The sequence below is a fragment of the Mustela nivalis genome, assembly GCF_964662115.1.
Source record: "Mustela nivalis genome assembly, chromosome: 6".
Taxonomy (NCBI): domain Eukaryota; kingdom Metazoa; phylum Chordata; class Mammalia; order Carnivora; family Mustelidae; genus Mustela; species Mustela nivalis.
This window is the reverse complement of record NC_139025.1, coordinates 17,583,655-17,609,988: the sequence shown is the minus strand read 5'-3', so window position 1 is coordinate 17,609,988 and position 26,334 is coordinate 17,583,655. Positions and strand designations below refer to the sequence as shown.

The 26,334-nt window shown below is 51.3% G+C and overlaps 1 pseudogene across 1 annotated transcript; it reads left to right on the top strand.

Annotated features, from left to right (window-relative positions):
• The first annotated feature begins 19,971 nt into the window (after positions 1 to 19,971).
• Positions 19,972 to 21,855, top strand: LOC309866178 (small ribosomal subunit protein eS24 pseudogene; annotated as a pseudogene). Its single transcript has one exon. The product of its transcript is annotated as a small ribosomal subunit protein eS24 pseudogene (transcript).
• The last annotated feature ends 4,479 nt before the right edge of the window (positions 21,856 to 26,334 follow it).

The window sequence follows — 26,334 nt, the reverse complement described above, 5'->3', positions numbered from 1 at the left end:
CCCACAACCCCCACCCCCAAGGCCCCGTGAGTCCCTAGGAGTACAATGAGAGCTGCTTAATGTCAGGGCTGGAGGTGGCGGCAGCTGGGCCACAGCCGCTGCAGGAGGAGGAACTGCAAAGTAAGGATGGGGGGGAGCCCCCAACCTGACAAAAGAAGGCTTTAAGGCAGTCTTGCTAATAATTGGCTGACCCAGCCATCAGGTGCAACTGAAGGCATTAGAGCAGGCGTTAGAGCATTTTCTTTCTCCAGTGACTAAGTAGGCTTGCACTATCACCTCCTCTCATAAAACCCCTCAGTCCTTTTTCCCAGCCCCTTCCCCTGCTCAGACCTGCTTCCCTTTGGAAAATGGGAACCAGCGTGGATGTTGAGATGTGTGTCTGGATGCAAGCATGTCATGGACGTGTAAGGAGGTGTGTAAACGGGGCTGTGTGTCCTCGCCTGTGCTCGAGAATGTCTCTGCTGGGGCCATGAGTGGCAACGTGGGTGCGTGAGCCTGATCTGCGTCTGTGTGCGCGGGGAACCGTGAATACACGCGCACGCACGCGTGTCGGGGACAGGCCGTGGGTGTCTGTGAGTGTGGGAGACCCGAGGTGTGTGTGGGATTGCAGTGAGTGTGCACGGGGTTCTACGCTACTGGCCCCAGTGACCGTCGGCAGGGGAGCTGCTGTTAGGCTGGGGTGTTTGTATTAACCAGAGCAGTAACATGCCGAGCCTGTCTTCCTGCTTCCCCTCCTGCTTCTTTGTAATCCATCCTCCACGGAGCAGCCAGAGCAAGCTTTTAAAAATGCAAATCAGACCGTGTCATTTCTAGGCTGAAAACCCTCCAGTGGCTTCCCACTGCATCTGGAGTCAGTCCAAACTTCTGGCGATGGCCTGCCTCTGCTCCCGTCTTTGAAACTGTGTGGCCTCATCTTCTCTCCCTCCTCTGACTCCTTCTGTCTCAGCCACACAGGCAAGAGGCTGTTCGCTTGACCTTCCCTCTGGACCCGTTTGCAGCAGGATGCTGTCCTGGCTCCAGGTTTCAGGCCCAAATAGTGCCATTATCTGTGGTGCCTTCTCTGACTTCCCAGTTTAAATCGGTGCCTCCAGGGGTTCCTGGCTGGCTCAGCTGGGAAAGCACAGGACTCTTGATCTTGGTGTCATGGAGCTGGAGCCCACACTGGATGCAGGGGTTACTTAAAAGAATAAATAAGAATAAAGAAGCTTAAAGAAGAATAAATAAGCTTAAAAAAATATCGGTGCCTCCGGTTTCTCTCTGGTCCATCACTCTGACTTTTTTCCTCCCCAGCACCAGTCAGCTGGGTCTGAAGCAGAGCCAAGGGTTAGGTCTGCACGGTGGGCTGGTGGGAGCAGTCCCCATGAAGGACTGGGCGGGGCCATCAGACCACGTGCAGTTGACAAGGTCTCTGCCAGCCCCTTGGGGGCACCCAGGGCAACGACTGCTCATTGGAGTGGTCCTGAAGCAGGTGGAAAAGATTCAACCCTGTGCCACATCGGGCTTGGTCAAGGGCTGGAACCATTAGCTCAAAAGCTGAGAGCAGGGCGCCTGGGTGGCTCAGTCGGTTAGGCGGCTGCCTTCGGCTCAGGTAGCAATCCCAGGGTCCTGAGATCAAGTCCTGCATCGGGCTCTCTGCTCAGCGGGGAGTCTGCTTCTCCCTCTCCCTCTGCCTGCTGCTCTGCCTGCTTGTGCTCACCATCTCTCTCTCAAATAAATAAATAAATAAATAATCTTTAAAAAAAGAAAAAAAAAAAAAAAAGCTGAGTGCCTCCGCTGCATGAGAAGGCAAGCCACAGACTGGGAGAAAATGTTTGCAAAAGGCAGATCTGAGAAAGATTTGTTATCCAAAATATGCAAAGAACTCTTAAAACTCGGCAATAAGAAAACAAACAGCCCAATTTTAAAAATGGGCCAAACACCTGAACGGACACCTCACCGAAGAAGAGATCCAGGTGGCCAGTAAGCCTAGTAAATCATGCTTCGCATCCTATGTCATGAGGGAATTACAAAATAAAACAACAGTGAGATACTCCTACACACAATTAGAAAGGCCACATTCTGGAACACGCATGACCCCAAATGCTGGTGCCTACCTGGCTCAGTCCATAGAACATGGGGCTCTCGATCTTGGGGTCATGAGTTCAAGCCCCACATTGGGTGTAGCGCTTACATTAAAAAAGAAGTTAAAAGAAAAAAGAACTCTCGCTCAGTAGTGATGGGAATGCAACATGGTACAGCTACTTTGGAAGACAGTTGGGTGGTTTCTTACAAAGGCAAACATACTCTCCTATACAATCCAACCCCCAAAGGAGCTGAAACTTGTGTCCACACAGAAACCTGTACTCAGATGTTCATAGCAGCTTTACCATAATTGCGCAAACTTGAAGGCAACCAAGATGTCCTTCTGTAGGCGAGAGGATAAACAAACTGTTGTCCAACCAGACAATGGAATATTTTTTTTTTAAAGATTTTATTTATTTATTTATTTGACAGGCAGAGATCACAAGTAGGCTGAGAGGCAGGCAGAGAGAGAGGAGGAAGCAGGCTCCCTGCTGAGCAGAGAGCCTGATGCGGGGCTCGATCCCAGGACCCTGGGATCATGACCTGAGCTGAAGGCAGAGGCTTTAACCCACTGAGCCACCCAGGCGCCCTGGAATATTTTTTTAAGGAGATTTTATTTAGGGGCGCCTGGGTGGCTCAGATGGTTGAGAGTCGGCCTTCGGCAGGTCCTGATCCTGGAGTCCTGGGATGGAGCTTCCCACATCAGGTTTCCTGCTCAGTGGGGAGTCTGCTTCTCCCTCTCCCACTGCCCCTCCCCCTGCTCATGCTCTCTCTGCCTCTGTCTCTCTCAAATGAATAAAATTTTTAAAAAGATATTTATTATTTGACACAGAGAAAGAGCACAAGCAAGGGGAATAGCAGGCAGAGGCAGAGGGAGAAGGAGAAGCAGGTTCCCTGCTGAAAAGGGAGGCTCACGTGGGGCTCGATCCCAGGCCCCTGGGATCATGATCTGAGCCAAAGGCAGACGTTTAATTGACTGAGCCACCCAGGGGCCCCCAGACAGTGGAATATTATTCAGCACTAAAAAGCAATGAGCTATCAAGCCATGAAAAGACATGGGGAAAACTTAAACGCATGTTTACTAAGTGAAAGAAGCCATTTGGAAAAGGCTAAATACGTTCGAACTATATGGCATTCTGGAAAAGGCAAAACTATCGAGACAGTAGAAAGATCGGTGGTTGCGTGGGGTGAGGGGGGAGGTGGCCGCACAGCTGAAGCACAGAGGATTCCTGGGGCAGCCAAACTATGGTGTATGGTACCGTATTGGTTGATAAGTACTGGTACATATTTATCGAAATCCACAGAAATTACAACACTAAGTGTGAACCCTAACGTAAACCCTATACTTGGGCGATAATGATGTGTCAACATAGGTTCATTGGCTGTAAGGAACATACCGCTCTGGTGGGGATGGGGATGGTGGGGGAGGCTGTGAGGGGGCAGGGGTGTTCGAGAATGATGTACTTTCTGTTCCATTTTGCTGTGAACTTAAAAAATGCTCTAGGGGCGCCCGGGTGGCTTAGTGGGTTAAAGCCTCTGCCTTCGGCTCAGGTCATGATCTCGGGGTCCTGGGATCGAGTCCCACATCAAGCTCTCTGTTCAGTGGGGAGCCTGCTTCCTCCTCTTTCTCTGCCTGCCTCTCTGCCTACTTGTGATCTCTGTTAAATAAATAAATAAAATCTTTTTAAAAAATGCTCTAAAAAACAAAGTCTATTTGAAAAGAAAGGAAAGAAGGAAGGGAGAGAGGCAGGGAGGGAAAAGAAAAGGGAAAAAAGCAGAGAACAGGACAGAACAGAACAAAAATCCTCAGATCTCCTCTCTGGTCTCCCTTCCCCTCTTCGGCCCTCTGCATCCTTTCCTTGTGCTGTGCAAGTGTTTTCTGACCTCCTCATGGGGACTGTGTTTGCTGGGCCTGTCTGTCTGCCTGTCCTTTTCTTTTATGGCTTGCCTGGATCCTTTGTTCAAGATTTTCCAGCTCGGGGGGCTGGGCTGGCTGAAAGTTTCTTCAGCTCTGCAGTTCCTGTCATCCTTCCGGGCACCCCTGACAGCTTCCTCCCAGCCCACCGACCTCTCACCCGCAATGTCAGCCATCGGCTGCTCTGTAGGGTCCGTCCTGGTATAAATGTGCACCCTGACAGACCCCCAGCCTGAGGAGCAGGAAATCCAAGAGAGGAGAGAACATCCTGCATACCTCATTAGTACCGCCACAGGGTGTCCGACAGAAGCTAGAGGAAGACATCTTCCCTCTCTGTTCTTCCGGGCCCGGCTTTGGGGGGGATCCCACAGACTGGGCGCCCACTTCCATTTCCCAGGCCTTGGTCAAGACTTCTAGAGGCACCAAACCCCATGGCTCTCACCACCATGAGCAGTGCAGAATAGTATCAACACTGGGCCGCCGAGTTAAGTGTGAGGAAACACTCCAACATTTGGAGGTTTCCTCATGATGATTACTTGGTAGTTTCATGTTTCTGAAATATCCAATATGAAACTCTTTTTATTTATTTATTTTTTTTGAAACCACTGAGCCTCAGTTTCCTCCTTAAGGATCTAAGTGCATTATATTTGTTTGCTTGTTTGTTTTAAAGAATTTATTTATTTATTTGACAGAGAGAGATCACAAGTAGGCAGAGAGGCAGGCAGAGAGGATGGGGAAGCAGGCTCCCCGCTGAGCAGAGAGCCCAATGCGGGGCTGGATCCCAGAACTCTGAGATCATGACCTGAGCTGAAGGCAGAGGCTTAACCCACTGAGCCACCCAGGCGCCCCTAGAATATGAAATTCTTAAGTGTTTTTCTCCTTCTTTGCTTCTTCCCTAAGTGTGGGTTTTGGGGACCATGCTGCTTTCCCCTGGAATCAGCCCCCTCACCTTCCTGCTCCCCGGCAGGCCTGCCCTGTGCGGAGATCGAGGGGGGGCGGGGCTCAGGCTGACTTTGAGGACGTCAGGCAGGGTTCCTTCTGTGACAACAGGCCTGGTGGGCAGTGTTGGGTGGATCACACGATCAGGTTCTTCCCTCTATTGTCTCTACACACCAGCTTCAGGCTGACAGGAGTGAGGGGCAGCGAGACAAGTAGGGAGCAGAGGGGTCAGGGTCCCTGGTATTGGGAAGAAACTTTCCCCTTGGCTAGGGTAGCCCAGCTTAGAAAATCAAATCTGAATCAAATCAACAGATAACTGCTGAAACCCATATCACGGGAAAAAGTTAGTTTTGCTGGAGAAGGCGGTCAGGACCAGGAGGCCACAGTGGAGTCTTACCAGGCCTGGGGGAGGTGGCCTTAGGCTCTTCTGGGGGTGGCCTAGAGTGTGGAACAGAATGGTCAAGTGCAGCCTACAGACATTCATGCCACAACTGTGTATTGAACCCCACTATGCCCTGGGCACCCCAATAAATGCTTCAAATACAAGGTCTTATCCCCACTGGCATCCCTGAGTGTGGGCACGATGGGCCCATTTTGCAGATGAGCTCAGAGAAGGAAAGGGACTTAACCAAGGTGACATAGGAAGCATGGGTGGGGTTTTCCAGCCCCCGGGAAGGCCAGCTCCAGGAGTGCAGAGCCTATCTGGCTTCTGGAAGCTGACCCCAGGTCACAGTACCTGGTGTAGTGACCAGTGGACAGCAGGCCAGCAATCAAAAGCTGGCAAAAGAATGAATAAATCAAGGTTGGATTAGCTCCCTGCGGCCCCAGATCTGTGCTCTTGCCTGGGTTCCACCTAGTCTGGGGACTGGGGAACTGAAAGCAAAAGCCTGGGGTCTTCCTGGTGGCTGCCGCTAGAGCAAGGCTGGTGGGAATGGGGCGAGTGAGGGGCGCCGTGGCTGAGGCCTCTGGGCTTGATCCTCTTCGAGAACCTGTGCTTTCACCCTGGCCCTGCGAGCCACCGCTGGTGGCCCTGTGCAGTCCCAGAGGACTCTGGAAGGGGTTTACCGCAGAATAAACACCCAGCGATTCAGAAGAGCCTGCCCTGCTGGCCTCCGACTCCCGCAAACCTGGCTATTGCCATGGCAACCGGCCTGGCTAAAGCAGAGCTTGCGGAAGGCATCCCAGTGAACCCCTTCCTGGCCCACCGCAGCCCTTGGTCACTCCCAGCTCTCCCATCCACGTGGCCTGGACGCCAGCAACACCGATGCCCAGGCTGAGAAAAATGGCCTGGGGGGTTGTGGGAGGATGGGCAGAAGTGCAGCCTTTAGGGGTCAGATGGCCTCCGTGGAATCTTTGGCTCAGCTGTGTAAACTTGAATAGTCAGGGTAAACCTTTCAAGCCTCAGTTTGCTGCCCTGCAAAATGGACGTAATAAGGTGTGCCGTCACTGCGCTGCTGGCAAGACGGATGAGGAATCGCACAGGAACGCCTCGTAGGACACTCCGCGCAGAGCACGCTGTCCTTCCTGCTGGTCACAGGAGGAGCTGCCCAGAGCATATCCCCAGTCTGCGCTCCTGTTACTGCAGGGCCCCAGGGCACATCGGGGAGGGGGCAGTGCTCAGAGTTACAGACGCACAGAGCGGTGATTCATCTGGAAAAAAAGGAAGCCCACAGCCACTCACACTGTACGAAGCCTGGAGGTTGCCCCGGGAGATTCCCATCAAACAGCCCATTCATTCCACCTTGAACTCAAACCTCTCTGGGCCTCCCTGGGCTCTGGGACTCCCAGACTAGAAACCCAGACAGACAGAAGGAAGCTGGTGGAGGAGGGGGAGGGCCTGTGTGCACAGAAAGCAGGTCTGACTGGGTCCGAGGGGTGAGGTGGGGCTGGGCCTGGCAGCCTGGGTACGGGTGCGGGGCCGCCTGCTGTCAGCTACAGTTGAGCAAAAAGTCTCGTTCAGGGAAGTGACAGCAGAGAACCCGGCAGTATTAATGGCCACCATTTATGGAGGGTTAGCCAGGGGCCAGAATGATAAAAGCAAAAAGGCCACAGTGCCCAGCTCCCCCTGCTCAAAGTGCTTGGGTAACTTCTCCCTGATGTCCTCCCCAGGACCCCAAATGGCCTTCGAACCCCAACCCATCTCTGGGCTTCTCTGCCCCCAGCGCTCAGGCTTTCCTGATTTGGGTTTTCAAAGGAATCTTGCCTTTTCCGTCTCTGGGCTTTACACACTCGACTTCTCTACTTGGATGCTTCTTGACTGTCTTTCCCCAATTCGTTTACTGGATTTGATCGGTTGTACGAGTAGCATTTTCAAAAAGCCAACATTTGGTTCTGAAAAAGTTTCAGACTACCTAAGGGTTGCAGAAAAAGACACAAATCTTCCCATATTCCCTGCACTCAGTTCCCCCAAATGTTAACATTTTACCATGTTTGCTGGATACAGAGATCACCCCCTTCCCCTTCCCCAGGGCAACTTTGCTCCCAACTTCCTTTCGGTGACTTCGTGTGGGTGACTGGAAATTGGCCATGGAAGTAGAGTATATGCACCATGGAAACTGGTCGTCGGGCTTTACATACTTTTTTCCTTGAACTGTTTAAGAGTAGGTGACCACCATGCCCCTTTAGCCTAAAGAGTTCAGCATGTATTTCTTTCCTTTTTTTTTTTTTTTAAATTTTAAAGATTTATTTATTTATTTTGAGAGAGAGAGAGAAAGAGCGTGGGGCGGGGTGGAGGCAGAGGGAAAGAGAGTGCCAGGCACACTCCACACAGAGCGCAGATTCCCATGCTGGGCTCGATCCCACGACCCTGAGATCGCCACCTGAGCCAAAACCAAGAGTCAGACGCTCAACTGACTGAGTCATCCAGGTGCCCCCAGCCTGTATTTCTTTTCTTCTCTTTTCTTTTCTTTTTTAAGATTTTATTTATTTATTTGACAGAGAGAGATCACAAGTAGACAGAGAAGCAGGTAGAGATAGAGGGGGAAGCAGGCTCTCTGCTGAGCAGAGAGCCCGATGTGGGGCTTGATCCCAGGACCCTGAGATCATGACCTGAGCTGAAGGCAGAGGCTTAACCCACGGAGCCACCAGGCACCCCCAGCCTGTATTTCTTAAAAGAAGGACATTCTCATATAATGAATAACCATAGTACAATTATCAAAATCAGGAAATTTGTATGGCTACGGTTCTATGGTCTGATCTACATACCTTACTCAAACATTCCCAGCTGTCCTACTAATGTCTTTAGAGCAAAAGGAGAAGGATTTTCTGCTCTGTGCACTGTCTTACTCTGTGGAAGTATCCTGTTTCTGATCATCTACTACTGTAGCAGCCATTCATGATTTGTTTTTTAATTGAATGATTAATTGACTGAAAGCAAGCAAACACAAGCAGGGACAGCAGCAGAGGAAGAGAAGCAAGCTCTCCACTGAGCAGGGATGCCAACGTGGGGCACAATCCCAGAACCCTGGGATCCTGACCTGATCTTTAGGCTGATGCTTAACCGACTGAGCCGCCCAGGCGCCCCTCCATTCATAATTCTTGTCTAAAATATCATGGTAACTGGCAAACGATGATTTCCTAATTCCATCATTTTTCTACATTTGTTTCTTAGCATTCTTTGTAAGGAAGAGTGTTCTTCCCCACCTGCCCATTCATTTATTCATTTATTTCTTTGTCAGATGGACTCATAGATTGTTATTTTATTCTTTGGCTTATCTTCTATAACTCTTAGTACTTATTCCAGTGCTCATAGGATGCCAGATTTGTCCGGTAGAAATCCTCGTACACTGGCTTCCATTCCTATCGACATGTCCTCATTATTTTTTTTTAGCACATCATCACATTCTAGCACAACAAGATGTTCCACAGTCATCTTGTACTTTCCCTGAGCCAGCCCTGGAACTGGCTGCTTCCCCACAGTGGCCTGTTTTTGTTTGTTGGTTCCTCCCCACCCCCACCCAGTGGAGAATGGTATTTAGAAACCAAGATCTGGGAACTGGGGTGCTCTGAACTTCTAGGGAAGATGCCTGTTTTAAATCTCTGACAGCAGGTTCCATTCTGTAGACTCCCTCCGTCTGGCATTTGGCTCTTTTCCTTCTGCTGCTGCTTCTATTTCAGCAGAAGCTGAGCCCAGCGGGGAGCAGTGCACAGCCAGGACCCCATCCTCACCCTTCCTGCCCTTCTTAGTGCTGGCTCTGCGTGGCCCTCTTGTCCTGTCTCTCCCCCTTCCATGGAACCTGCACCTGGGAACCTATCCGGTATCAACCTAGGGGTCTTAGGTCAGGAAGCTTGCTGCAGAGCACCGTACATTTCTCTTGGATTTTACCCTGCACTGATCTCTGATGTTACCCTTTGGTTTTACATTGGCTGGGAGATTGGCAACTCCTCTGGGATTGAAGGAAAGTCTAAAAGAACTTTTTCAGTAAGCACAAAAGAACATGTCTAGGGGTAAGAATGTTCTAGGTCATGGCTAATTGGCACAAATTTTCTTTCTCCTTGTTATCCAAAATAAAAGTGTATTATCAGTCAATAGTGTGTTAGATCCAGTGAAATAGAACACATCTCGTTATCCTTCAAAACTGAGGTCATGCTGCTTCCTCATGAGTACTGTCTCTCCATAGTGCTCAACACAATTGGTAACATCGATATTGGGGTTGTGATTGGGTAATATTTGTCTGAAGGCCTCATGGGGACATATCCCTATGTGTCTTGTATTCTTAGCTGTATCCTTGAGGCCTGGCCCACCACAGACGCTCAGTACAGATTTGTTGAAATAAATCACTGAATTAATTTAATCTTCTCAACAAGCCTGTAAGGCAGAGATGACTCTTCCAACTTTGTCAATGGGGACTCTGTGGCTCCAAGAACCCAGGTTTGTTCCATGTTGTTCCACCGGTAAGCGGCAGGACGGGGATTCAAACCTGGATTTGTCGGATTCTGATGTCTGAGCCAAGTGTCTCAACAGAGGAAATGGTTTTAGTGGAGAAGTGAATTGAATTTTTATTCCCCTGATGAGTTTGGTTCCCCGAAGGAGTGTCTAAACTCTTAGAAATTAGGGCAGCACAAATATGATCCAGGAGAGGACACAGAACAGGGGCTGGTGACGCGAAACCTGCCTCCCAGGGTCCTTGTTGGAGGTGCGCTGCCCTCAGTTCATCCTTTGCCATACTCCCACAGGGTGGGCCTGGACTGCTCTCCCTCCTTATGAGAGGGTCAGCCAGAGGTATGGGTCAGGGGTAAGCAAACTCACGGGGCCCCACACCCCAGTTCTGCCTGACTAGCCCTGCCCACCCCCGCACCCCATGGTGCCTCCTATGCCAGAAGGCACACTTCTCTTAAGGGGCTCCTACATGTACCCAGCAGCTGGGCAGAACAGAGGTTACACCATTGGTTTTGAAGATAGGAAAGCTGAGTCTCCGAAGATGTAAATACTCACCAGTGGGTAAGGCCCCCGATTTCTCCATCTGTACAAGGGTAGGATCTGACTTGGTACATCACAGATTTCTTCAGCTCTCCACAGAGCTGTTTGCTGACCTGTGGCCACCTCCCGCACTTCCCCTCCCCCCCATGATCTTAGGGCTTTCCTGCCCTCTTCCCAGGGGGCAAGGCAGCTCCACCGTCTCCCTGGGAACTGGCTCTGTTGGGACACAGTCCTCATTCACATTTCAAAGGCCTTGATTTCCTAACCCAGATGACACTGACCCTCTACCAGCTCCCTGAGAGAGAGTATGCGCCTGGCCTGGCGGAGAGTTAAGAAGAAAGCACCTTTGCTGTTTGAGAAGCACTGAAAGATATTTCCACGTCTGAACAGATGTGGTCCTGGAAACACCACAGATTATACTAGTGGCTACTGTTTACTTACACTCACGGACCTCAGGGGCCATGTACTCCATTCTCTCAGCAGCTTCGCAAGGTGCGAGGTGGGGATAATTCTCTCCCCATTTCGTGGGTGAGGAGGTGGAGGCCCCAGGAGGTTAAGCAACGTGCCCAGCTCAAGATCTGGAATTTGAACTCCTTGAGGCTCATAACCACTGCACTCCACTACCTGAAATTCCATTCGTGGCTATCTGGCCATTTCTGGAATGCAGACATCTTCGGGGAAAGCTTGGGAACACCAGCACCTCAGTGTGAAGGCAGACAGGCCCAGCAGCTGCAGACCCCCAGATGCTTCCAGGGAGGTGGGGGTTCGGGGGGCAGGCCAGGTACCTGCTGAGTCTGATTTTTGGGTAAAAGGTGGGGGCAAGTGGAGGAGGTAGGTCTGTTTCAAAAGGGCCATTTGCCTTCTGGAGACTCCTACCCTGGTAATGGTGCCTGGGAAGTCCCTGGGCTGGGGACAGGAACATGACCGCCCTCTGACAAGCAGGGACAGCCCTGCTGGGGCGGTGAGTGAGGTGGGGTGTCCGGCGATGACGCAATGCCCTTGGCTGCCTGGCAACGGGTCTGGCTTTTCATCTTGGTGTATCTGGGGTCTGTGATTCGGAGGCTCTCCCTCTCTGGTAAGCCAAGGCCGGGGAATTTTGGCAGGAAAAGAACAAGTAATGCCTTTCACCTGTCCCCACTCCAACGTCACTCCTGGGGAGAAGGTGCAGTAGCGGGGGGGAGGTGCGTGTCCATGGTGGGGCAGAATCCAGGGTCCAGCCCTGGGCAGGGAGGGGCAGTCCTGGGCAGCCAGCCGTCAGAAGCACCTCCAGCAGGCCCCCTCCTCTCCTCACCCCCTGGGCCAGCCCCGAGTTCACCCTGAGGCCAGACACACCGAGGCCTGCAACCAGATCCTCACAAAGGAGAGCGGCCGCAGGTAACTTCCAACACCCCCCCACACCCGGTGTTCAGACAGGGCTGGGGTTCCAGGTGCAATGGAATGTCAAGGGCGGTGCCTCCACCTGCTCTTCCTGGGGGACCAAGTCTACAGGAGGGACAGTGTGCTCATTCAAGATGGCCTTCAAATAAACTCCCCAGGGCCTGGCCCGCTGTGCACCCTGCTTAACATGAACCCCGTATAGCTACAGTGAGCCAAAGGACACACTCACCTGTACTGCTGTCTCGGGGGCTGGACCGCCTGGCCCTGTGAGCACACCCAAGCCACATTTGCACCTGCATTTGTACACACACACACACACACCTGGCTGAGACCCTAAGCCCGGCCAGCTCTCCAAAGCAGGCATCCCCAGCCACAGAAAGAACGTCCCGTCATTATCACAAGGTCATCTCCTATTGGGTGGAGACACTAGGGAGAGAAATTGTCGGCACTGCTCAGACAGAGACTGATGCTTCCCGTTCTTCCTCCCTTCCTCTCCACACTTGGCCCTTACCCCACGCTGAAGGCCACTCGGGACAGAGGCTGGCTCTTCGAAGAAAGGGTTAACCTACCTGGGGCTGAGTCTCCCATCCCAGGATACCAGAGCCAAGCCTCCCTCCCACTGGCAGAGACTTAGACACAGCTCCCCTCTGGGGGCCAGGAGAGCTGGGCGCTCAAGACGGAGGCTCACAGTGGTCATAGCACAGTCCTGGCTTTTTCTCTGAGATTCCCACTGGTGATGCAGCTGCATCCTAAGGAACTACTAGGGTGGGCAGGGGAGGAGACGAGTGGGAAGGTGGGAGCCAGGGTGGGGTGTCTGGATTGGATGCAATGGCTTTGGGAGGCCAGGCCTCAGCTCAGGCTTCAGGCAGACCTAGGCTCTTGGCATTGGCTTAAGGGGGATATTTGAACCCAGGCCTCCCGTCATATCTGACCCAAAAGGACACTGCCTCCGGCCTCCCTCTTCTCCAGACATTGCTCTAGAACAAAGAGATCTTGTTCCCAACCTATGTGGGGTTAGAGACCACTATGAGGAATTTGTAACAGTTACGGGGCCCATCCCAGGAAGATAGTCCTACAGGCATTAGGTGCTACAGCCCAGGCCCATTTGCAGACACGTCCTGGGATTCTTCATACAAACCTTGCCCCCAATGCTGACGTGTCTGCCAGTGGTCGGTTGGGGGCCGGGGGCAGGCTTGCAACAAATGTAAGCTTCCAGGCCCAGCCTCCACCCTCCGGAAGCAGGATTGCTGGGGATGGATCTGGAGGCCTGTCCCAGACATGCATATTGGCCACATTTGGGGAGCTGGTTGAAGGTAGTTGGGGGAGGGGTCCTAGAGAGAAGGTAGTTGGGGGAGGGGTCCTAGAGAGAAGGTAGTTGGGGGAGGGGTCCTAGAGAGAAAGGCAGAGGCCTGGACTCCATGTTCAGACATAAGGGTTTGGAACGTTGGGATGGGGATCAGGAATCTGCATTTTAATCAAGCATCCCAGGGGCACCTGGGTGGCTCAGTCTGTTGAGGGGCTGGCTCTTGATTTCGGCTCAGGTCATGGTCTCTGGGTTCTCTCTCTCCCTCTGGTCCTCCTGCCCCCCCAAACCCCCCACCTGTCTCTAAAATAAATAAATCTTTTTTAAAAATCAGGCAGCCTAATGATTTTGAGTCAGAGAGACTTTGGGGAGGGGAAGGGGAGCTGTGAGTCAGTCCAATGTGTGCATAAGGCTGGGCGGGGTTGGGGGGCGGTGCCGCACAGGAAGGCCTATTCACTTATTTCTACAATGTGCCAGAAAACCATTCTCAGTGCACGTGGGTGGCTCAGTCGGTTAAGCACCTGACTTCGGCTCAGGTCATGATCTCAGGATCCCGGGATCCAGTAGCATCCGGCTTCGTGCCCAGCCGGGAGTCTGCCTGTCCCTCGCCTTCTGTCCCTCCCCGCTCATGCTCTCTCCTGTCCTTCTCTCAAATAAATAATAAAATCTTTATTTAAAAAAAAAAAGACAGAAGACTGGTGTAGCGACTTCTATGCCAGGACAGGTAACTGGTTCTCCCTCAGGCTCTAGGCCTTGGTTTCTGAGACTGCGAAATTCGGGGCCTTTGCAACTCCAGCAGTCTGTGCCCACGTCACGCAGCCCTGACCACATATGGGAGCCCCTTCCCAGGGAGGCCCTGGGGCCCAGAGCTGCCAGCCCCAGCGCCGCCCCCCAACAGCAGGGCCCCCCCGCAGGCCTTGAGGCTGCTGCTGGCGGAGCCACTCACCAGCCCTGAGTTGTTCCCAGCCCTGAGGCAGCAGGGCCCCACTGGGCACGACAGGGTTGCTAGTGGCAGCAGTGAGGTGTGTGTTAGTGGCTGGAGGCTGAGGTCTGGAGGTCAGGGTGTGTGGGAATGTCAGACCCCTGAGGCTGGGACAGGCTGACCCTGTGCTCCTGCCACCTATGGGGAAGCATTCCCAGGCCCAAGTGGGGGTGGGACCCTGCACAGGTGTGGGACGCCAAGCGGTGGGGCTTTGGGTCCTCTCCACCAAGGCTCTGGAACAAGATGCCTGGGAGCTCAGCAACCAGGTGGGGCTGTCCCCCTTCTCTCTGGACGATCAAACAGCGTTCACGGTGCCGGCAGCCCCTGCATGCTCCCAGCACACGCCTCTCCCCACCCAGCCCTTCTCTCTCCCTCTCCTCCATCCTCCAGCCTTCGGGTGTGGAAGGGCAGCTGTGGGCAGCCAAAAGCTCCCCCCACCGCCCTTACATCCTGAATCTGAAACCCCAAGGAAAGGGCGCCTGGGTGGCTCATTCTGTTAGGCATCTGCCTTCGGCTCAGGTCATGATCCCAGAGTCCTGGGCTTGAGCCTCACATCGGGCTCCCTGCTCAGCGGGAAGCCTGCTTCTCCCTCTCCCACTCCCCCTGCTTGTGTTCCCCCACTCGCTCTCTGTCTCTGTCAAATAAATAAATAAATAAAATTTTAAGACAAAAAAAAAAAAAAAAAAAAAAACCCAAGGAAGTGGAGTCAGGGGGAAGACGGAGAGAGAAACCTCCGCTTTCCCAAAGTTCTCCTCAGCTCCACTATTTTGACCCTGTTCTGTTCAACAAATGCACAGGCTGAGAAAACTGTGCCAGTCCTGACACAGGAAAAGGGCTGGTGTTTAAAGTTCTATCAGCCATTTCATTGGATGTTCGTGTTTTTTTGAGCATCTACTATGTGCCAGGCCCTGGGGACACAGCAGCGACCAAAGGACATGGTCTTTGCTTTCTTGGAGGCACCGATTACAGAAAACAGGAGGCCCTCTCTTGGGGCCTCTGTGTCTTTGTCCCTCGGTTGGTCCCTGGTCCTGCCCTGAGAGCTTGGGGAACAGAGCAGAATTCAGGGCCTGCCCACTGCACATGTTTTTCCTAGAGAGCCCCTGCCTGCTGGGCCTGTGCTCAGAGCCCCTAAGCCTTTCTCCTGGGCAGCTCTCCCTCCCTCTCCCTCCCTTCCATCTTGACTTCCTTCCTCGCTCCCCTAGCTTTTGACACTGGCCACAGCTCTCAATCCTGGCTGGTCATTGGCAGGCCTAGAAGAACCTTCATGAAGCATACACCCCATCCCAGGACAGTCAGATTCTGTAGGTATGGACTCGGGATGGTCCTGGCCTCCAGATATTTTAAAAGCTCTCCAGATCTTTTTGAGGCAGGTTGTGATTCTAGCTCCAAGACCTATAGGGAAGGCCTATGGGCATTCTCCCTGCTATGACTTGGAGCTCTAATACACTGATAGGTGGGCCTGGGACCTTTGGAAGAACATGGAGGGCCTCAAAGCCAGGTCAGAGGAGATAGGACTGAGCCCAGCTGGTACAGATATGCACGCTCAGTTGTGGGACTGATAGTCCCACGAGGAGGTCAGTGAGAGGGAGGGATCCTTTGCCTTCTTTCCAGGCCACTCCCAGAGCCCTCTGTCCCCTCAAGGCTGCAGAAGGCTCCTGGGTCAGAGCCCGTTTCTCTGAGGTCAAGGAGAGAAGGAATGAGACAGGCCTAGCTTCTTTCTCTCCTTTCCCTCTTAAATTATGCTCATCTTTAAAGGCACAGTTCAAATTTTATCCCTTCCAGGAAGCCTTCCCTGATTGCCCAGATCAAAATCAATGGTTCAGTTCCCCATAGGACTTTCACAAGGTCTTCCTCTGGATCCGCTTTGTATACCTGACTCATGGAACTTAGATTTGGAAATGACTTGGAAGTCAGCCAACTCTCGTCTGCTTCAGGCAGGCCCACACTTAACATCTCATAAATGTGGGCATCTCTCCCTGAGGCCAGAACCCCAAATACTGGAGGCCACTTGCAGATACAGGGGTACACTTATTTCAGTCACACTGTTCCTGTAAGGGAGTAGGCAGGGCCCCGAGTTCCTGGAGGCCTGGGAACGTGGCTCCCCTGGGCTCCTCAGTGTCAGGGCTCTGGGGCTTTGCCCTAGGGAAGTCAGGGGACAATCTGCTTTGTCCCTCCCTCAGAGGGACTGGACGCTTCTACCGAAAAATCTGAGCACGATTTTGGGCAAACAGCCCTCTTTGTGGGGCCAGATCAGGGCTCAGCTGAGGAAGGATTGTGGGGTCCCTTTCCCCCACATGTAATCCAAGAAAAACCACATCAGAAAATAAGTACAAAAAAGCCCAATAAAGATTCTGATTCTCTCCATGATGACCTTTCCATTTTTAAAATATCACACTTTTGGGGGGGTGTCTTGCTTTGCTGGTGATCTCTGTAGCACCGTGACCTTTGCATATTGGGAAATCAAACAGTTTTGCATATTGTGTGTGTGTAAGTTTCCACACCTGGATTACATATGCATACAACAGGTACCCACACACACATATTTCATATCCCATAAACTAGTGGTTCTCAGCTATGGTTGCCCATTAGAACACCTGGAGAATAACAAAATCCCAGTGCTCAGGCCACCTTCCAGTTACAATGGAAAAAAAAAAAAAAGAACTTTCTAGGGGTAGGATCCAGATGTCAGTAGCTTGCAGATCTCTCCCAGTAACTCCAGTGTGCCGTCATGCCTGAGAACCACGAGTGTAGACGGCTGCTTGTCTGATGCAATCCCTTCCCTGAGCCATTAACAGAATGAGTCTGCAGACTCTCAAACTCTTAAGGGACCCCATCTGGACAGACGAAGGTGGCAAAGGCTTGGTCTGGATGCAGGATCCCCAGCTGCCCGGTGAGACTGATGGTCAAAACCATCTTCAAATCCTACAGGATTCTTAGAAAAAGCTTTGACAGCAAGCACTATGGGTGGCAGGAAGGAGAGGAAGAAATACACTCTTTAGGGAGAATCTGGGCCCCATGTCCTGTTGCACTGAGCATCCATAGGGCCACAGCTGTTTTTCAATCTCTCTCTTTCTCACTTTTTTTCTGTTGCTCCTCTTTTCATGATGGGCATTAACTAAGGGGACTCCTGCCCACCTCCCCCAGGAGACAGCAACTGGAACAAGCTTCTGGGGAACCGAGATGAGGGAGGGATTAGTGAGGGTGGCTCGGAGGGGCCTCTGGGGTCTGCAGCCTGGTCAGGAGTCTGAGGTCCAAAGATAGCGAATGATGGAAGGAACAGACAAGACTGTGGATGGAAAAAGGAGGGACAGATAAGGGAGTAGGGGCAGTTGGCAAGCCGCTGCTTGCGCCAGGAAAAGTTCATGTTTTGTTACTGATTTTGAAGAGTCATTACAAAGCTGAAATATTCGTAAAAAAATATGGATACTATTGAAACAGACAGATAAATGAAACGTCCTCGGGCGCCTGGGTGACTCCGTGGGTTGGACAACTCCCTGCAGCTCAGGATCCAGGAGTCCCAGGATCGCGCCCCGCATCGGGCTCCCAGCTCCACGGGGAGTCTGCTTCTCCCTCTGACCTTCTCCCCTCACATGCGCTCTCTTACGGTCTCTATCTCACATAAATAAATAAAATCTTTAAAAAAAAAAAGAAAGAAAGAAAAGTCCTCGCTTTCCTCCCATTTCCTCTCTAGTATTCTGCTTCCTACTATTATCATTTTGGTATTTATCATTTCAGACCATTTTCTACATATACATGTTTCCACACACATTGTTTTTATTGCATTAAAAAAAAAAAAAAAAAAAAAACTTGGGTTATACTCTCCATACTGCTTTGCAGCTCGTCTTTTAAACCATCTACCACGGGCACCCTCTGGGCCTGTTCCTAAGTCAGAGCCGCTCACTCCTTTGGACAGCTGCACAGGATTTCATGGCCCTTAACTATTACGGGAATGCCACCTGTGACAGCACACTTGTTCAAGTATTTCTGTAGGACACCGTCCTAAAAGCGGAATGGTTAGATTGGAAAGGATGCGCATTCCTAAATGGGTCGGACTGTATACAACTGTCCCTCGCAAAGCATCGCCCGTCCCACCAGCGCACCCTCTTTCTCCTAATCGCCTGGGCACGAGGCCTTACCAATGCTGCATTTCCCCAGGTGGGTGGGGCAAGCGACCAGAACTTCAGCAGGGGGTTTGGGGGCAGGGTGGGGGGAGCACAGCCTCCAGGTCGCTGTTTTCCAGCTGAGACAAAGGAGGAGAGGCGGGAAGGGGAGTGATTTCTGGCAGCAACGTGCAAAAGGAGAGAAGACGACACGCACCACGGCTGTCACCCTTTTGGTGGCGGGTGGCGCGGGAAGGGTGGTGGTGACAAGAGCGCACCAGGGAGTCTCCTGTGCCCCCGCAGTGCCCTGGGGCTCAGAGCCCCAGCCGGGAGCGGGCAGGGCGGGGTTAGTGCCACCGGTGAGGCTCTAACTGGTCCCGCGGACCCCCTCTCCGTCCCACAGCTCTGGCTCAGTCGCCCCTCCTTACCTAGCCGCGGGGTTGCTGAGCAGGTGCCCGAACCCCTTTGGGCCTCTACATCCCCACCTGTTAATTTAGGCTGTTGAAGCTGATGTTCCTCAGCTGCTAGGGTAAGGATGAAACGACCCGATGGTTGTCAAGTTTAGAACAGCGCCTCTAAGAAATGTCAGCGGCGTGGAGTGACCTTTCAGTTGGTCAATCATTCCCAGCTACCCGCGCACGCGCACACGCTCGGGCTCTTCTCCCTGGGGTAACCGCTGTGGGCAGTTCGGTGCATCTCCTTCCAGACTTTCTGGAAAATGTAGACACACAACTTGTGTGTGCATGTGGGTGTCTGTGACAGTTAAAAATACTCCCGTGTGCCTACTCTACCATTTAGGAGTTTTTTTTTTTTTCTTTAAAAAAGAATTTTTTTAAGCAACTTTATTTTTTGAACAGGCATTACATGCACATGGTATAAAATTTAAAAAGGAAAAAAGGGTGTACAGTGAAAAATAAGCATCCTTCTCGGTTTCCTAGTGAGGCAGGTCCCCAGTGTTATCAATTTCTTGAGTATCCTTCAAGAGATATTTCAAGCACTTGTATAAACATGTAAGTTTATGCATTATTTTTCCTCACACAAATGGTAGCGCATTTTACATAATCTTCTGCACTTCTTTTTTTTTTCATTTAATGATCTATCTTGGGTATATCTTTTCATATCACCACACACAGTTATTTTTTGAAAAAATTTTGGCTGCCTTGCATTTCATGGTTAGAAGTACCATTACTTCTGAAACCTTTTTTTAAAAGGAAATTTAGATTTTCTAATAGGTTGCTTATAAATGAAGCTATAACAAACATCCTTCTCTTTATAAAGAGTCTTCTTTGTGAAGTGAATGGAAACCTAGCTAGACTGACTTAAACACGGAAGAGGAAAATGGAGTTCAAAGGTTTGGTCATTGCCGAAGACCAGATACCATGCTGACTTCAGTTAAGGTCTGACGCAGTCACTCAGTGTCCTCACAGATCTGGTTCTCTGTTTTCTGTCTTTTGATGGGTGGCCTTTCTCTTGAGGCTCCACTCAGTGCTTGCTCCCCTGGCTCCTTCACCAGCTCTAGGGTCTTCCCACATGGCACAAAAAGGCTGCCATGGTTCCAGGCCTCTGGCCTCACAGCACCACTCCATCCAAGGCAAGTTTGAATGTGTCCTCTGTAGACTCTACATGGAAGGAAGGCAATGACTTGTCCTAGGAAACTCAGTAAACCACAGTATCTTCTTCACTGTCCTGGTCACTTGCCCTTTTCATTTTAATGTTATGTACTTAATAGTACAGAGTCAGCATGGCTTCTTTGATGGACACTGTGGTGTTTGCATTAAAAACAAAACAACCTGGGGCTCCGGACTGGCTCAGTCAGCGGAGCATGTGACTCTTGATCTCAGAGTTGTAAGTTCGAGCCTCATATTGGGTGTAGAGATTACTTAAAAAAAAAAAAAAAAGAGTCTGAAAAAAGGAAAAATATAGCTTTTCCTCCCTGGCCGCTTGAAGCTTGAAGCTTGAAGCCGTCATCATGAACGACACCATAACTATCCGGACCAGGAAGTTCATGACCCAACCCACTACTTCTGCGGAAACAAACGCTCATTGCTGTTCTTCACCCTGGAAAGGGAGCAGTACCTAAGACAGGGATTTGGGAAAAACTAGCCAAAATATGCAAGCTCGTACCAGATGTCATTTTAGTGTCTGGATTCAGAACCCATTTTGGTGGTGGCAAGACAACTGGCTTTGGCACGATTTATGATTCCTCAGATTATGCCTACAAAAATGAGCCCAAACATAGACTTGCAAGACACGGCCTGCATGTGAAGAAAAACACCTCAGGGAAACGGCAAAAGGAATGCAAGAACAGGGTGACGGCAGTCAGGGGGACAGCAAAGGCCCCTGCTGGCGCTGGCGGCAAGTGAGCTGGAGATCGGAGGCCAGAAGGAGTCAAGATTCTGCCCAGACTTTATCTGTGGTGATTGTGCGGATGCTTCATGAGAGGATTAATAAACTAAGAACAATAAACAAATAAATAAAATAAAAATAAAACAACCTATGAACAATGTTGGAACGAACATCTGCGCTAGTTGGGATACGGTTCAGTTGCTTTAATAAAGACCTGCAGTAACAGGTGCTTAGTGAAACAAGCTAGAAGTGATCTCTCCATTGTTCGTAGGTGTGTAAGCAGTTCAAGGACGACAGGGTTGGTCTACTTCGTCAGGGAAGGAGATCCCTTTTGTCTTGTGTCTTTGTCTACGTTGTTGAAGATGACTCAGCACCATATTCTTTGGGTCCACTGGATGGTGGTGGTGGGAGAAGTGGGACAGAAGACCCCACACCTCTCAGTGCACACCCCAGAAGTTGCACATCGCTTTTGCTCACACCCACCGGCCAGAACTTGGCCACGTGGCCACACCTGGCTGTGCGAGAGCCTGGGAAATAGAATCTCTACACTGGGTAGCTACGAACCCCATGAAAAGTTGGGGGTTCTGTTATTAAAAGAAGGAGGGAAACATCTAATATGGGTAATTAGCCATCTCTGGTACAGCATCCTCAAACACTGATCTATAAAGAGCTCTATATTTTTGTAGAACGGAATTCTTCTGGATACCCTCTAGAATGCTGCTAGGAACCTGTGCTCCCACTGGGAGCCCCTGGACTCCTGCTTTCCCACATATGTTACCCATCCGCTGCGTCCAGCACAGTCCCAGGAGCGTCCTTGCCTGGACCCTGCTGGCCACACCCGCCGCGTGGACCTGGGGCTCTGCCTGTTCAGCCGCCAGTCACTAGCTCTATGGTCTGGGTCACCCTCAGATTCTTTATCTGCAAAATTAGGATTTAAAAAAAATTAAGACATTGAAAAAAAGTAAATTAAGGTATTGAACTCTCATCTAGGTCCTACAGAACGTCAGCTTCTCTTCTGGTTGTAGAGTTAGTTCCATGAAAGGGAGTAGTGTGGCAGTGGGAGAGGCAGCTTCGGTGAAACGTGGCACCTAGGGAGAGGGAGGTGATAGTCCCACCCTGCGTGCTGGCAGGACCCACGCAGGTGGGCGGGGTTTGGATCTGGACATGTCTCTAAGCATCCACAGACTGGAGCCTGGTCACTGGTCACGGGAGAGCCACTGAAGCAGAAATGAGTGTGTGAAGGGAGGAAGAAGAATGGAAAGAAATGGAAGCATTTAATCTGGGGAGAGGGGAGAGAGGGGGAGAAGGAGGCAAGATGCACCTCCCGGCCAGGCTCTGGAATGGGAGTGTTGGGGAAAAGGCTGGTCATGATATGTGTGGCCTCCAGGAGGAGCCACAGAGCAGCGAGGAGAATGTATAGGGCTGTAGGCAGGGGCACAAAATAAGAAATAATCTCTCTCTGTTTTACATTTTCGTTGGAAAAATCATTCGTGTACTGTTTAATCTCCACCCGCTACTTCACCCGTCCCTCCACCTGCCTCCCCCCGCAGTAACCATCAGTTTGTTCTCTGTAGTGAAGAGTCTGTCTCTTGTTCGTCTCTTTTTTCTCCCTTGCTCGTTTGTTTCTGAAACTCCGTGTGTGAGTGAAATCCTGTGGTATTTGTCTTTCTCTGACTTATTTCACTTGGCATTGTACTCTCTAGCTCCATCCATGTCGTTGTAAATGGCAAGAATTTATTCTTTTTTATGGCCACGTAATATTCCATCAGTTAGATGACGGACGGCACTTTTTCTTTAACCATTTATCAGTTCGTGGACACTATGGCTGCTTCCCTGACTTGGCTCTTGTAAGTAAAGCTGATAAATATGACGGTGTCTGTATCCCTTCGAATTAGTGTTTTTGTATTCTTTGGGTAAATACCCAATAGTGTGATTTCTGGATGTTCGGGTCGTGCTACTTTTAGCTTTTCGAAGAACCCCCATGCGGTTTTCCACAGCGACTGCCCAGTGTGCGCTCCCAGCAACAATGTAGGGGGTCTCCCTTTTCCCACATCCTGGCCAACACCTGTTGTGTCTTTTGTTGTTGATTTTAGCCATTCTGACAGACGTGAGGTGATGTCCCTAAGGATGAGTGATGTTGAGCATCTTTTCATGTGTCCGTGGGCCATAAGAAATGATCTCTTAAGGAGTGTCAAGACATTTAAATAATACTTGACTGAAAGGGGAAGAGGCTATTTGGGACCTAGAGGCCCGCTGTGAGCTGGCCTGGCTTCAGGCTGCTCTTCTCTTTGCCTGTTACACCCCAGCCTCAAAATCAGACTATTCTTTGTCACTCTCCCTTGGCCACCACTGAAATTCACTGTCCCACTGCGGCTCTTGAATGTCCTCCTTCTGCTCTGTCTCTTGGAAGCTCTCCTGGCCTCACCATTCCCGGCCTCTCAGCGGCACGCCACACCGTCGATCACATCCTTCTCGAAGCATCCGGTTCCCTCTCCTGTGGCTTCTTCTCTGGTCCTTCTCTGCCAGTGGCTTCTCTTCTACAGGCCTTCCTGCCTTCTTACTGCACAGCTCACCTCACCATCTATTAGCTCTGCGTGTAGGTGGCCACTAGTCTCTGACTCTGCCCCAGGCCCCTGGTCAGGGGCCCAGAGCTCTATGAGCAGTGGCCTGCTGTCCCATGGACACCTGGAATTCAACCTGTCCCAGAAGGACCTTGTCTTGTCCGCCCTGTACCTCTGGTACCTCCAACCTCATCCTCCTGCAGGGAACAGGAGGGATGCAGGTTCCCTGCAAGGAACCATTCGTGCACCATGGACTGACCTCTCTGTGTCTAGTCTTGCCCTCCAACTCCATTCTATTCATTATGCTCCTGTGGCTCAAGGCCCTTCAGGGGCTCCCCATCACCGCAGGACAGAGTCCAAATGGCTAAGCAGGCTAATAAGGTCCTTTTTGAGCTGGTTCCTTCTACCGTGGCAAGGCCAGCAACTTGTGCCACCCCCGCCCCCTTCCCTGTGGGCTCCAGCCAGCCTGCTCCGAGAGGGCATCGCTCACAGGCCTGAGAAGGCTCTTCCCTTCTTCCTGCCCCTGGCAAACAGCCAACTCCAGGTCAGTCTTCAGCCTTCGGTACTGCCTTCTGTCCTCCAGGGAGCCCTGCGCGCTGCCTAGGCGGCCTTAGCTGTCTCTCACCATGCACCTGTATAGCACATATATCTAGCTGCACAGGCTTGGTCCACTGTTTTTCATTGCTTGAGTGTATCTCTGTTATCACCGAGGCTTCTAGAACCGTGTGTGCAGGAACCTTGTTCATGTTGTTTTCGCTGCACACTTGAAGCCAGGAACAGAAGGCATTGCATAAATATTTGTTGACTACCGTTGAGTCAAGACCTGACTAATTGGGTGTTGCCCAGGGCTTCAGCAATGGCCCTCACCTTGAGGACAGGCCAGGGCTCTGAGCTCCAGCGTAAGGAGCTGACAGAGAAGTAAGAGTGGCTGGAAAGTGAAAGTAAAGCTGAGTGGGGAGGAGAGAGCCCCAGAGGGCCCAGAGGAGGGGCTGGGCCAAGAGTTCATTCAACCCAGTGGAGCAAGGGAGTCAGGCTAGGCTGACGCAGGGCTGGGATGCGAGGGGGCACTGTGGGCAGGGAGGTGAGCAGACTGAAGAGAGAGAAAATGTGTTTTGTAATTAGTCATTGCCCCTCGGGGTGAGCCTGGGAGTTTTCACCGGAGGTGGGTAGACCAGATTTGCAAAATGACTAAATGGGGCTAACCACCAGCTCAGAGACACTGTGGGGCTTCCGGGTTTCCGCGCAGAGCAGAAGTTGAGCTTTCTAGTTTTTTCTCTGTACCTCCTCACTGCATTCAAGATTCTATCAAATAGTGGAACTGGGAGGGGGCCAGTTACCCAGGGGCCAGACCTGCCTCTCTGCCTGTTCTCAGAACAGAGACTGGGGACACGGTGGCCCTTGCCACTTGGAAGGATCAGCCAGTGACCCTACGTCTGGAGATGTTGACTAACTTGCCCTGTGGGGGTTCTTGGGAAACATGGAAACATTCCAGGGATGGGGAATCTGGGTAAAAGCCACCATCTCTGCCTTCCCACTAAAGAAAGTGGCAAAGCGATTGGAGTACCTTTGGGTATAAGAGGAATGCCTCATTCTGTGCCCAGGAAAGTGGAGGGCCATTGTCCCCCACCCCCCCCAGATAATCCTGAGGATACTGGAATTAAATGTTAGGACAAGAACCTCTGTTTCTCTCTCTTTCATACACACACACACACACACACAGACACACACACATAAAGGGCACATTTTGGTCTTTGCTCCTTTGGTCTTTTCGGGCAGTGGCTTCCAAAAGTGTGTGTGTGTATGTGTGTGTACACGTGCATGCGCATTTTAGGGGAGGGGAGTGGCAGAGGGAGAGAGACACTTCTTTTTAGATTTATTTATTTATTTGAGAGAGAGACAGACAGAGGGAGGGGCAGAGCGAGAGAGAATCCCAAGCAAACTCAGGGCTCAGTCTCAAAACCCTGAGATCATAACCTGAGCCTACTGAGCCACTCAGGCGCCCTAAGAGCAGTGGCTTTCAAATGTTTAAAACCATGACCTACAGGTGCCTGGGTGGCTCAGTGGGTTAAAGCCTCTGCCTTCGGCTCAGGTCACGATTCCAGGGTCCTGGGATTGAGCCCCGCGTCGGGCTCTCTGCTCAGCGGGGAGCCTGCTTCCTTCTCTCTCTCTCTCTGCCTGCCTCTCTGCCTACTTGTGATCTCTCTCTCTGTCAAATAAATAAATACATTAAAAAAAAAACCAAAAAACCATGACCTACGAGTAAGAAATGCATTTCTTATCTCAACCCATTCCTCTGATGAGTGTTTACATACCTATCCTGAACTAAAGGTTTTATGCAACTAGACGTTCCTTTTCATATATGTAACCTGTGCTTACGTTTTCCCATTATATTATCTTTTTTAGAAAATTCCAAGTGCAGTCTACTAAACTGACTTCATGACCCACTAGAGGGTCTCAGCCCACAATCAAAGAGCCCAGCTCTAGGGGGAAGAGTCAGTTCTTCTCTGGACTGGGTCTTCAGCCTCTGACCGCTGGAATTTGGCTCCAGTTTCCCTGAGTTTCTTCCCTCCATGTTCTCCTTACACATACACCCTGCACCAGACCTATAGTCCCCAAGTCGCCACCATCATCGGGTTACCGGATCTGTTCTGATCAGCCTTCCTCGGATGCCCCCAGACCCTGCTCCTGGCAGACTGAGATCAGCCTAAGGTCCCAGGAGGGCCGCCGTGTTCCTATCTGTGGGCTTCCAGCGGCAAGGATAAAATACTTAAACCATAAGGGGTTAATCGAATCACACACCAGGGAGCCCAGAGGTAGGGGGCTCCAGAGTTGGATAATTAAGTGATCACGTGGCCTTCCGTTTATTTCCCGGTTGCCATCCGCCAACCTTTGGAAATGCCTTTCTCTACCTCGGTCTCCGTGCGTGCGACAAGAGCACTATGTTAAGGGGCTTTTGTGGTAGCAGGAGATGGGGAAGGGTGGGGCCGGGGTTGCAGCTGGCTCGGTGAGCCGCGAGCGAGTGAGTCACTGAGTGGCTGGGCCCCTCCAGCCCCATGTAAGGACAGACTGCTGCCGCCCACTGCCCGCCTGGACTGTGTCTGGACAGAAATGGGCATGTCTGCTTCGCAAGGGGCCCCACCTCATGCTCGGATAACCCTGTGAATCAGGAAGGCCAGAGATGCTTATCGCCGCCTTTCTCTCCACGAGTCACAGGCCCCCAAAGTGGAAATGACTCTTGCCTTCCCCTACAGATCCAGATCGGCGCTGAGCAGAGGGAACCCAACATTCTGTCTCCATCTCAGGGCTAGATCCCTTGGAGCAAGAATAAAAG